At 35.5% G+C, this 14,237-nt stretch overlaps 1 long non-coding RNA gene across 1 annotated transcript in view; it reads left to right on the top strand.

The window, feature by feature from the left end:
* LOC118501258 overlaps positions 1 to 8,567 on the top strand; it is a 16,998-nt gene extending 8,431 nt beyond the window's left edge. Inside the window, exon 4 of the long non-coding RNA XR_004903881.1 lies at positions 8,460 to 8,567. This is a non-coding gene — a long non-coding RNA (uncharacterized LOC118501258). The remainder of the gene's footprint in view (positions 1 to 8,459) is intronic.
* The last annotated feature ends 5,670 nt before the right edge of the window (positions 8,568 to 14,237 follow it).

Raw genomic sequence — 14,237 nt, forward strand, 5'->3', positions numbered from 1 at the left:
CTATCTTGTCATGTCATCCTCTTCATAAATATTTTGCAAAGCAAAAAGTAATTTTAGTTTTGATGGTCCAATTTATTACTTTTTCTTTTTTGCAGGGGGTGGGGTATATTTGTAGTGTCAAGTTTGAAAACTTGCTGTTTAGCCCCAGCTACTAAAATTTTTCTCCCTGTTGTTCTTTTAAAAACAATGTTGTCCTTATCTTAAAATGGAATATGGGACAAATTTAAGTCCTGTTATGTTACGTATATTTATTTTAGTTCAAAAGTACTGATTTTTTTCATAGTGATGATAGTTATAAAATAAATGGAGCTAATAAGTTAAATTTTTGGTATTAAATCTAAATTTGGAATGTTACCTTTAAAGTTAATTATATATTATGGTATGGCCACTCTGTACAAACTTCCATATAATAAGAAAGTTGCCTCTGTTCATCCCAAAACATACTCAGAGACTTTTATTTTACATTTCTCTTAAAGATATTTTTATTAATTTATTATTTTTAGAGAGGGAAGGGAGGGAGAAAGAGAGAGAGAGAAACATCAATGTGCGTTGCTGGGGGGTCATGGCCTGCAACCCAGGCATGTATCCTGACTAGGAATTGAACCTGCGACACTTTGGTTTCAGCCTGCACTCAATCCATTGAGCTACGCCAGCCAGGTAATTTTTTACATTTCTCTTTAATTCTACTTATAGAAATTGTATCATGGAAAATAAGACAGCCATGAAAATACTCTTGTGTAAAGGTATTATGGCAGTTTATAATGGTGAAAACATTGGAAACAATCTAAATGCCCCTCCATAAGGAATGATTAAATAAAGCATAGTAGGACTCTTCCCACTTTTTACTCCAGCTTTAACACTTCAAGTGCAGCCTACTGGCTGCCAACTGTGTGAGGGATTCCAAGAGCCAGAGCTCACCAGTGCACTACAGTTAAAAGTTCCAGAAAGAACACTATGTCATCCAGCCCCCTTATTGCCCTACACCAGCAGCCCTTAATCAATGCATGATGCCCCAGGTTTTCCATCAGAGAAAACACTGACATGCCTGTTCTACAAACATCTGGTGTTCCCCAGTGGGACCAAATTCATTGCCCACAGTGATCCTTGGATTAAGAGTAATTCTTTATTGAAACCTTTCCTTCCTTTTATCACTTCCTCATATCTTAACTAGCATTTCATGGAAGTGCCTTCCAGATAAAATGTTGTACTAAAATTTTTGGTTTCAAACACTGCTTCTGAGAGACCCAAACTAAGACAATGGTTTATTTATAGAAGATAAAATCAAGACTCTCTTACTCAAACAGTCTCAAATTTTGTGTAACATATGAATGTGTCATGTATATATACATATATATGATATATATACAGTTGGGTTCAAAACATACATAGCATTACATATAATATGATACAATTATAAACATATATATAATTCTGCCTGTCTGGTAGATGTAGTTTAGCAAAGTTTTATTTTCTATTTTATATCTGGATTCTTAATTTTTGTGATGTTAAACATCTATTAATTTTGTAGTCTGAAAATAAAAAAAAATCCTGGGAAAAGGAAAGGAAGAAATGTCTCAGTATATAGAAATTCTTTCTTTGGGTTCTTTTCTTGTTCAAAAGTTAATTTTTTTTCTAGATTTTGCTGGCCTAGAAATCATAGTTTTAGGCATTCTACATGAAAACATAAGATGGTGAGGAGAACCACCATGTCTGCCTGCTGAGGTGGTAGAGGTGTGCGGGGAGAGTGAAAGGATAGTTATCCAGGGCAGAATCTCACTGAATGTGCATCGGCATAGGGAATGAGGTAAATTTGAGGAGTCAAAATATGCAGTACTTAATGAAGCATACTTAATTCAAAGTTTAGATTGGAAAGATATAATTGAAAAAAGTGAAAATCGTCTCTGTAAATGAAAATGATAATGTATGCACAATTATAAATAATAATGAAGCATTTCCATGCCAGGCAAAATATGCACCACTTATATTTTAGAATATAATGCATATATTCCTCAAGACTATTTTTCACTTTTATCTTTTCCTTCCTGTACACTAATTATTTGTTGCTCGCAATAATGGTCTCTCAACTGTATTTATTTGTTCTGGAAAATGGTACACTGTACATGAAAGTAATCTCCATCACAATAAGTGCATTTCTTTTCTTTTTATTTCCTGGCCTAGTTAGCTCTGCTGAGTGAGGCCAGTGCTAATGAGGCCAGTCCTGGAGATTCCAACCCCGTCCTAATTAGCTGTGCATAGAGACATACACTCCATGGGACACACTAACAGTCTCAGCCAAATAGCTGACCAATGGTTGTCATTGGTCAGAAATGAGACTGTGATTGTGTGTCTACATTAGTGGTTTTCATTATCACTATTGAATAAAAATTTCAAAACCTTGTTTTTCAATGGGTTCTAATAGTGCTGTTCTTCTAGTATTCCTTATACAGAGAGCCGCACTAAGCCAGAAAATCAAGCTTGATGCCTCCTCATTCTTCTCCCTTATACCCAACGCATCACCACATCTTGTTGATTTTAGCCTCCTGTTATAATTTTGAATCTATCTACTTGCTGCCATCTCTGATGTCACTACCATGGACAAGTTACCAAAGGGAATTAGCTTCTCATTGTAGGCTTCTACTTCCAGTACTACCATTCTTAGCCATTCTGTACCTTTTAGCTCATATGATTATCATAAAATACATACAGGAGATCACTCTCCTTTTAAAGCCTTTTAATGGCTTTCCTAAAATAGTATATATATAGCCCGGGCTGGTGTAGTCAGTGGATTGAGCGTGGGCTGTGAACCAAGTGTCGCAGGTTTGATTCCCAGCCAGGGTACATGCCTGGGTTGTAGGCCATAACCCCCAGCAACCACACATCGATCTTTCTCTCTCTCTCTCTTAATATCTCCCTCCCTTCCCTCTCTAAAAAAATAAATAAATAAATAAAATAATTTAAAAAAGTAGTGTATATATAAAAAACACCTGACATGATCTGGCTTCTTCTCACCCACCCAGCCTCATCTCCTTTGTTCAGATACTGCTACTCCCCAGTACCAGTCATATTGCCTAACCTATACTTGACATCATCAGTTAAGGTGAAGGAATGAATGATTATTTTACCATTCTCACTCTTGCTCACATTGCTTCAGACACAGAACATTTTTTCAGTTTCTCCAATGTTGCTTCCATACTCAAAGCCTTTTTTTTACTTTTTTCCCAAATACATTTTCAGTTGTTTTTCAAGTACAGTTGTCTCCATTTCCTGCCACCATCTTTCTCTCCACCTCAGGAAGGTGCCTCATTCATTCCTGATCTCAGGTTATACAGGGTTCCCCTGGGGAATCTTCCTTTATCTTTTATACAAAATAACTCATATAGATATTCCCTCTATTTGCTTCAGAGCATTTCTCAAATGTTTTAATGAATATAGTGTATTTGATTATTACAAGTTTCCCTTACCATACTGGTAGCTCTGTGAAGCCAGAGAAAATATGCTATTTGCTACACCATTTTTCATAATTCAGAGTAGGTTGTCAGATATTGTTAAGCAAAAATGAATGACTCTATTCCTCCTACTTTGATCCTTTAGAGGCTAACTCCAAAGACTTCCCCAAGACTCAGGTCTCTTCAGTCACTTTATCTTTTTTATAATGTTCATCAGACTTTTTTGAAATTTTGCAATTACCAATGTTGACATTTGCCAGCTTTTTCCCTGATTATTTTGGGTACTATGTGTTGCCTGTATACCACCTGTTCCTTCATCCTATCTTTAACTGTAAATATTTCCCCATAGTCTAAGTTTATTTATTTTTAGTTAGTCCCCATCCCATCCACTTGCCAGAACAACCCTTCAATGGACAGTGTCCAAATTAACCTTATTTTTAGGCCTTCATCTTTTCTTTTGGTGCTTTATCAGTATTTAAGTCAAATTTATTGGAGTGACATTTGTTAATACAATTATATAGGTTTCCAGTGTATATTTCAATGATATATGAGGTGTATATTGTATTGTGTACCCACCACCCAAAGTCAAATCTTCTTCATCACTCTATTTTTTACTTCCTTTACCATTTACTGTCTTACTAGTACCACACCTCCCTCTGGTAACCACCATACTGTTGTTTGTGTTTATGAGTTTTTGTTTGTTTGTTTTTATTTGTTTATTTGTTCCTTTGAGTTTTATATCTTAAATACAATGAAATCATTGATTCTCAACTTTCTCTATTTGACTTATTTTGTGAAGCATGATATTCTCAAGGTCTACCCATGTTGTTGCAAGTGGAAATATTTCATTTTTTCTCATAACTGAGTAGTATTTTATAGTATACATGCACCACATCTTCTTTATTAGTCCTCTATCAAGGGATACTTCAGTATCTTTCTTGGATATCCTTTCATGTCTTGGCCACAATGAATAATTCTGCAATGAACATAGTGGTGAATATATCATTGTGAATAAATGTTTTCAAGTTTTTCAGGTAGATACCAGGAGAAGCATTTCTGGTCATATGCTAACTTTTTTTTAAATTTTTTGAGGAGTGTCTGTACAGTTTTCCAAAGTGGCTGCCCCTGAAAGAGATATATTACCAGCCAGGACTACATCTTTTGCATAGATTCAAGATTCATGCTGACTACTATTCTCTATAGTCCAAATCAGTAATCAACTTCTTCTTAATCCCTAAAAAAACAAAATTTTCTTCTGAATTCTTGTCCTGAAATCTCTGCCTCATTAATTTGGTTCACCAGCATCTACCATTTTTCAACTGAACTATGTTTGATCATGTTCAGAACCTTAGAATTACCCTTGACTCCATTTCCTTTGTGTCCTAATTCAGTCAGCATTGTCCCATCATTTCTGCCATTTTAACTCTTTTTAAACTCTATTCTGTTTCACAGAAAAAGGACTTAAATTCTTTCCTGTCTAGACAGAATAACAGCATCCTATCCAGTCATTGCCCTTATGCCTGCTGTTACCAGAACTGTTGTCATATTGTCTTCCTAAGTGAAGTCCCATTCCTTTACAGGACTGGACCCTTGACACAATCAGTCCACAACTCAGGGATTCCTAATGTCTGCCTTTTGCACACTCACTGAGGTACAAATGCCCAAGTGTGACCCACAAATTTTCTTAATTTTTTGTTTTTCTTGCCAGATTTCTACAACTGCAAATTTACTAGAAGGTGTATTGTTCTAAAATATATTCAACATTTTCTAAATTCTTTGAGTTTTGTCTTACTGCTCACTTGACAGAAGTGACTTCTAGCTTATAATCTTGGGGGGAGAGAGAGGAGAAGTTCTACTCATGTTGAATATTCAGCCAAATGATACTTGTTCTACTTGATACCCTTTTTGAAATTCATAACAATTTGACACCTCTTTTATGAAACAGATATTTTGCCTTTATAACTATTGAGCCCTTGTCTTGTTTCCTGAGTAGAGATTGTAAGCTCCTTATGAGCAGGCATTATTTCTTATTAATTTTATATCCCCTACAATGCCATTTCCTAGAATTGGCATATACTAGGTGCTTCAGTTAATATTTGTTGAGTTAAACTAAATATGTAGGAAACAAAACTAATAAAAGTATATTTACATTGAAAAATATTCAAGAAATCACTGAGATTTATACATCAGAATGTACAGAATAAAAGAATTTATTGTTCCTGCTATATTATTTGTTTTATTACAAGATTTAATATCAATAATGTATTATTTACAAGATTTAGTCATTTTAAATTTCTAACAAAACACATTAATGTGATGCCCCCAAATGCTCTGCAAGATAATCATAACAAATAATACCATGCACATTTTATAGATCACAAAACTGGAGCACAGAGATGCATAACCTACTTAAGTTTACATGACTGATAACAGAGACAACTAAAATCACATTTTTCACATTTTCCCAAAGAAGACATACATGAAATGATGATCAATATCACTAGTCAGATAAATGAAAATCACTATTATGAATACCTGAAACTGATATAATATTGAATGTCAATGGTAATTTTAAAATTTTTAATTAAAAAATAAAAATAAAATCAGGGTCTTCAATATTTGTGACTACAATATGCTGTCTTCTAATCCCAGTATTATTTGTTTACAGATAGAAAGAGAATTAATATATTAATGGAATTTGACGGTTTAAGTTCTGTTTTAGTTAGAATTATAATATTTGTAGAATATATAGTCATCTAAATATTCTGAAAGATAATGAGACAACTGGAAAATCTCTTAAATACAAAAAAGTAGGAATATAGAAAATAAAATTAAAAAATACACAGGAAGACATGGCAATAATTAGAGTATGTCAGTTATTTGCAATTAGATATACACATAGTTGTGTATAAATGTATATAAATATACATCTGAATGTATATATATATATAACATCTGATTGAAAATTCTAGCCACATCATTGATTATCTCTCTCAACCTCATGATCTTAGAATAAGTATTGTAGTGACTGTCTCTCAGAAGCCATACTCATCTAAACTCTTGACATGAATTATTAATACTATATCATATACAGCTCAAAGAAGATAAATTAAGATTTATATTCTCAACAAAGTTAAATTGTTAGTTTGAGATTATCTGTTATATATCAGCATAAATAAGGGTTGTAAAACTGCAGCCAGTTCTATTATTTAGTGTTATTAGCATACAGCTATTTGCATATGAATAAGCTGGATTCAGATCTTTTGTGACTTTTGAAATTTGGATGTAGAGTCACACTAGAAATTGTACAAAAAGACATGGCGCTTGAACTTCAATAACTACCTTCATTCATCCTTAGCACTGAATGCACGATCAAGGGAAGAACTGGAAATCCCATGGCACAAACAAAAATACACTGGTCCCCCAAAATGTGTAAACTTGTTCTATCTGATGCACCGAGAAGAGGTTTAGTGCATGCAAGGCACTGATATTGGTAAGGAAATGGCACAAATTAGCTAGGAGAAATTGATTTTTGTAATTCTCTCACCAAAAAGAGTTTTCGAGAAGTACAGTGGCTATTTCCACCTGGCTATAATATCAAAAAAAAGATTTCTGGAATGTTAATTCTATGTTAAAATTAAGTAGAGATTAATGTTTATATTTATAATCAACAATCTAAGAATTTATGCCTCATTATAAAAGTTTTCTAATATTACTACTGTTATGCCTTTAAGTGAATTTATTTTCTATCTTTAAGAATAAGATTAGAAAGATATTGATTTTTGCAACTTCATTGGATAAAAGCAGTGCCCTACATGAAATGTAATCCCTCCTCTTAAAGGAAAATTATGTTTTACAGAATATTTGCTGACAACAGTAACATTCAGTCTTTTGAAATAGTTTCCTATATAATTTGTGGGGGGTTTTTTGCTTCTTTCTATTGCAAGTTGCTGTTTGATTCTCAGCTTTATTTGGTCTACTGTTGCTTTTTTGTAAATTATATCTCATTTCAGTTAGTGTATCCTTTGTTTCTGGCTGGTTCTTCTTGATGGTTTCCATGTCCTTTTTTTACACTATTTAAGTTCTCTCTAAGTTCATCTACTCCTCCCCTAAGTTCATTGAGCATCCTATAACAGTGCGTGGAATTCTGCATCCAACAGATGACTTGTCTCCATTTTGTTTAGTTCTTTTTCTAGAGTTTTCCTCTGTTCACTCTTTTGGGACATGTTTCTTCATCTCCTCACTTGGAAGCCTCTATGTGTTTGTTTCTAGGTATTAGGTAGAGCTGCTACATTTCCCAGGCTTGGTAGAGTGGGCTTATGTAGTAGGTGTCCTCTAGGGTACAGTGGCACAGCCTTCTCATTCACCCAAGCTGCACACTCCGGGTGTGACCCTCCCCAAGTGTGCTATGTACACCTTCTTGTTGTAGTTGAATCTTGATTGATGTTGGCATGTCAATGGGAGGAATTTATCCTCACCCATGAACTGCAAGAACTGGCAGTGAACACCTGGAGAATCAGCTGTAGGAGCCCATCCCCAGAGCAGACTTACTTCAGTGAGGTTCTGGTGCTTGCTGAGTCCACCCCTTGAATGCTCCTCTTGTGGAGGTGGTTGGTTAGTGCTTCAACATGGTCTGAAGCTGTCCACCAGGTCCACTGACTGTCTCTGGGGCCTCAAAGGAGATGTAGGACAAGGTCAGGCAACCCCTGTGTTCTTCTTTGGGGCTATCCCTCACAAGCTACAACTGATCCGCCTATCATGGCTATTTGTGCTGGGTTTTGGACTGCTCAGGCAAGGCTAAGCTGCAAACCAAGGCTGCCCACTGCTAGTGAGAAGCATTGCTGAGGCCAGATGCTACTTGTTTGAGAGATTTTAGGAGAGTCCAAAGCATGAGCCAAGATAGGACATTATTATAGAAAAGCTACCAGAAACAATGTGTAGGCCTGCATGATGGCCACAGGGTCTCAGGGAATCACCAGAGTGAGTCTACCATTTGGGTCTAACAGTTGATAGGCAGGTTGATAGAGACTCATATATAGAGCCTGCCTGCTAGATCTGTTGGGGGAGGGCTCATCAAAGGAACAATGGCCTCTGCCAACCCTTCTTTCCGGGAGAAAGCTGCCCCCTCCATTTCTCTGCTGATACCAGACAATTCAGCTCTTCTCTGTATGTCCCTGAGGCCTTTGGAGAGGCTGTCCCAGTGTTGGAGCTCAGAAAGTATCATTCTAAGTAACCTCGTGCATGGGCCCTTTAAGACGGACCTCACTAGGACTTCAGAAGCCCATCACCTCACTCATCCACAATCCCCATGGGTTTTTACAGCTGGAAGTTATGGTGTGTTCTCTTGCTGGCTCTGGAACTCTCGGTGGGGAGCCTAGTATGGGGGGAGACCTCTCATTCCTCAGGAGAACCTCCACAGCTGAGATAGGCCTCCAATTTTTGTCTTCCTCTGTGAACGTGGGACCAGCCTGTGCGAGTTTCCACCTCTCCTACCAGTTTAGATGTGGATCATAGTTTTAAAAAGATTTTATTTATTTATTTTTAGAGAGGAAGGGAGGGAGAAAGAGGGAGAAAAACATCAGGGTGTGGTTTGCCTCTTGTGCACCCCCTATTGGGGACCTGGCCTGAAACCCAGGCATGTGCCCTGACTGGGAATCGATCCAGAGATCCTTTGGTTCACAGGCCTGCACTCAATCCACTGAGCCACACCAGACATAGCTAGGTGTGTATTCTTCTTTATATCCTTAGTTGTAGGACTGCTGTTCAGCCAGATTTCAGGTGGTTTCTGAAAAATGGTTGTTTTGTAGTTTAGTTGTAATTTTGATTTCAGAATTTTTTACATCTGAATTTCTTTTTTTAATTGTATTATTTTATTTTTTCATTTTAATTTTGTTCAAGTACAGTTTTCTGCCTTTTATCCCCATCCCAGCCCACACCCCAGGTCTCCCCTCCTCCCTCCCATTTCTACCTCTCTCCCCTTATTTTTTTCCATGTGTCCTTTATACTTGTTCCTGCAAACCCCTCCCCTTTTACCTGAAATTCCCTCCCCTCTCCCCTCTGGTAACTATCAGCCTGTTCTCAGTTTCAGTGTCTTTGACTATATTTTGCTTGTTTCTTTGTTTTGTTGTTTAGGTTCCTGTTTAAAGGTGAGATCATATGGCATTTGTCTTTCACTGCCTGGCTTATTTTGCTTAGAATAATGCTTTCCAGTCCCATCCATGTTATTGCAAAGGTTAGGAGCTCCTTCTTTCTTTCTGCTGCCATTAGGATTCCATTGTGTAAATGTACTATAGTTTCTTGATCCATCCATTTACTGATGAGCACCTGGGTTGCTTCAAGAACTTGGCTATTGTAAATTGTGCTGCTATGAACATTGGGGTCCATAGGCTACATCTGAATTTTCTTTTTATTGTGATTTATTTGAGGAAAAAACATGGATAGCTTTTATTAGCTAGAGTGTAAGCTTTACACTTTAGTTTATTGAGTTTATAACTGTCCTTATGCTTCTTTCTTACTTGTGGATTTATCCTTCAAACATGCATCAGTTCAACACATCTAAGTAACATTCTTTATGAGCCAGCATGGGGCCTAAGCACTGCGAATGCAATGTGCACACTCTGACTGACACTGCCTGTTCTCAACTTAATATCATCAGTTTAATTGGACTTTTGCTTTTTTATTTTGAAGGTAAGCTAGTCTCAGTCTACTACGTGATAAAGGCAGTAAGTAATTAAACCTTGAGTAAAAGATTTATGTACATGTTTGCAATCGGTCTCTTCAATTCTCAGTAAATATGTTAAATATGTTCCACCCACCTAGTATTCTGCATGTTGATAGCACCCTTGTTTTGCACTGCAAAACTTACAAGGATCACATTGAAAGTAGAGTAACTGTTTCACAGACAATTCTTAGAAAAGCTCAAAGGAGATTGCGGATTAACACAGCCCCCCTTTAGGTGGGAAGCTGCTATGCTAGCCAGAACGGGGTGATGACAGTGGAAGGAAGGCTGCACGTGTGAAGAAACGGTGCTGTGAGGCTGTGGGGCTCAGTCCACCCAAAGACCCTCTCTTCTCTCCACACTGATAGTTCATAAACTTTTAATAAAAGTCATAAGTAAATATATTAACAATGCTTAAGATGTAACATAAGCTAACTATCTTTTTGTGAAGTTAGCTTGAACTGAAACTTAATTATAAAAGGGATATAATTACCAGAAACAATGAACTATGATGCTCTGCTGTCAAATGAGGAAAAAAACTGTACTAAGAGACTATCTGGTTAAATATGTCCATTTCTAAGGAATGGTCATATCCTAAGGAATGGTCATATCCTTAGGATATATCCATTTCTAAGGAATGGTCATGTCCTTTGTAATAGAAATCAAGTTTCTATTACAAACCTGATTTTTCTTATCCTTAAGGAAAGTAATACGTATCCAATTAGCTGTACAAGGAACCTTTCAGAATTGAGGTGCAAGTGTAAAGAAGAATTATCTAGAAATAGAATAGCTGGATCATGTAGCTCTCTCTGTGGAGTAGGCTCACAGCTTTCCCCTTCTTTCCCAGGGCCCTCTGTCTGTTTCTGTCTCTCTGTGCCTCTCACCACCTCTCCATAGAGCAGACCAGAACCTTTCCCCCTGTTTATGTCTCTCGAGGCACTTCTCTCTATCTCCATGTCTCTCCCTCTCTCTCCTAAGCCCCAAAGGCCCTTTGTTTGCTATGACTTGTTTCCTGAACCCATTCTTTCTATGGCTGACTTCTTACACCTCTGTGACATTCCAAATAAAAATTAATTGATTATTAATAAATAAATAATTAGATTCAGAGGACAACCTATGCTTTGTTTCAACTATTTTATCCTCAAACTATAGAAATTGAATATCAATTTAATAACTATGTGAACTATGTGAAGTAGCAGCTTTCATAGTGACAGTAGAGTCAAAGTTATACAACTTTCATTTAATCAATTATTAAATTCTAATAAATGTTTCTCCTCACAAATAATGTGAGAAGATTTTTTAAGGTGATGGATGCATGAATGCATTTATTCATCTTCTCATCCATTGATGTAACGACAACCACAACAAAAATAAGTGACTTCTACGAGCCAGTCACTGTCCTATGTACTAAAAACATAAACACAGAGACAAAATATCTAGTTTCTTGTCTTACAGTCTGCTAGTAGAAGTAACATGCAACTACCACCACTGCCACCACAAGCAACAATAAACCAAAAAATAAAATAAATAAGTAACTCAACAGCATATATTTTAAACAGTTACAAGTGCTACAAAAAATACAAAATAAAGCAGGGGAGAGAAAGTGTTGGAATTTTAGGATGCTGCAGTATCATTTTCCCTTTATAGGTTGTGAGAATGATTTAGAAAATAAATTGGTTATGATCCATGATAAAGCAATAAAGAGAAAAAATCATCCATTCTCTATAAAATTACCAAAAAAATGAATAAATTACTTGAAAATTCATCTTTTCTCTTTCCCCATAATGGGGGAAAACAGAGAAAATGAAACCCAAGAATGGAACATGTCTCGAACTGATTAGAAATTAAATAGTTTTTAAATATTTAAAGAAAACAAAAATTTATTTTTCATAGAATTTTAAAATATAAAATCTTGATAGCAAACTCCATATTTCACATATAAATATTCATATTAAAAGGCATGTGTGCATCTGTGATTAGTGTACCTATCATCTCCCTGCTGTGTGTCACGCTTTGTTTTAGAAAGTTGATAAAATGGACCACTTTCAGATAAGCTGTCACATTTTGGCCGGAGAAAATTGAAAGATACATTTAAGCCATATAAAATTTCCTATGTGTCAAATACATTTAGAAAGAAGATAAGCAAGACAAATTCAAATTACTGCCTACTTATGATAAGTAGTTTCAAACATTATATTTAATGTTTTAAAACATTAGCTTACATTTAGAAAGTTTGGATCTTGATAAATCTGTGTTGGTTACTTGAAATATAGCCAGCTGGCTACTTTACCCACATCATGCATGCTGGTTCAAAGCTGGGTATCTAATGATGTCATAAACTGCCCGATAATGAGCAGGGCACATATTGCCATTTTGCGTATGGGTGTAAATGGAATTTACATGCAAATATGTGATGATTTTTATAATTTTATACAAACATGTTAATTTTTGCTCATATAAAATATAGTAATCATGCTTAAAATGAGATTTAGTTCAGGATAATGTTTGGCACAGAGTGTAATTTAACAAATATTTTAATAAATGATGAATATTTAGGAAACATTTTGTAAGTAATTAGTATTTTACATACCTTACCTTAATATGTGGTATAACACTATTAATTAAATATTATTTATATGCCAAATTTAAAATTAAAACATTTTGTTAAATAAGGTCAAAAAGCCAGCGTATGAATCTGAGCTCCACTATTTATTAGCTGTCCAGTCCTACCCATATACTTTTTGATATGCCTCAATTTCCTCATCTCCAAAATGGGAATAATAGTATCTATCTCCCAGACTAATATGAGAATTAAATGAATCAAAACATGTAAAATTTGCAGAACAATGCACTCACATAGAAAGCACTCAGTGATGTTACCTACTGTAGTGGTGGTAGTTAATGTCATAGGTAAAGCTCTGAAGGTAAATAAGCTAGTGTGCTGGGACTGGAAGTGGCTGAATGAAGGCACACAGTCAAGTCTCTTACCTTACATGTGTACTCACATAGAAAGCACTCAGTGATGTTACCTACTGCGGTGGTGTCAGTTGATATCACAGGTAATGATCTGAAGCTAAATAAACTAATGTGGTATAACTAGAAAGTGGGTGAGCAAAGGCATAAAATCAAATCTCTTACCTTTAAATCTTTTTTTCCCAAAGTTCTGTGACCTATTACAGTTTGGATGATTGAAAAGTAAAATTTCTCTAGATGTAGGAAAAAAAATTTCATAGGTTTGAGTGTATCAATGGCAAGCTCTGTAAATCAAAACTCTTCAAATTGTAATTTGCTTTGAATTTTTCTCTTCTTTTGATTTAAAAATTTGAAATAATTATTTCAGATTTCATCAGTTTTTGATGTCTATGTAATTACTACACTAATATGCAATCATCTTTATGAGAGTAGATCCATGGATGCAAATATTTAATCACTGTGTTACACACCTGACATTAATATGTTATATGTCAATTATACTTCAATTTTAAAAAAGCACAGTATATATTGAATTAATCTCATATACTTTTTTATTTGTATAAATAAAAAATGAACCCCAAGCCCATGAACTGGTTTGACATTGATGTAATATTAATATGTATTTTCCTTTGCCTACTTGTGTTTGATTTCATTTCTGGCACTAGTTTGTGATGGGTTGTATAAAAAAAGAAGACATTAGCAACAACTCATCATCACTGGCAAGCATTCTAACCCTTAACGGCTGTGCCTGAAGTAAAGGAACATAACACAACACACAGTCTCTTTCCACTCTCCATCACTCTTTTCCACAAACTTGTAACCTGGAAAAGCAGCTAAAATTCCTTCTTGTGCATCTTCCTGATCACTTTTATTGACTTTAATTTTACCAAATTTTGATTCACAAAGTAAATAAAACCTAACAATTCTGGAAAAACAGAGGTTCAAATGTATAGTGTTCATCATGAGGAACGCAGTGAACTTTGGAAGACTTTGCATTTCTTAATTTATATTTTGTCTAGTGATAGTCAAAAGATGCCCACCTGGAGAGGTCAGGTAAAACTACTCTTTTTCTTTGGTAGATAAAAAGGGGTTTCTACTTG

Source organism: Phyllostomus discolor, chromosome 1 (assembly GCF_004126475.2).
Source record: "Phyllostomus discolor isolate MPI-MPIP mPhyDis1 chromosome 1, mPhyDis1.pri.v3, whole genome shotgun sequence".
NCBI lineage: Eukaryota > Metazoa > Chordata > Mammalia > Chiroptera > Phyllostomidae > Phyllostomus > Phyllostomus discolor.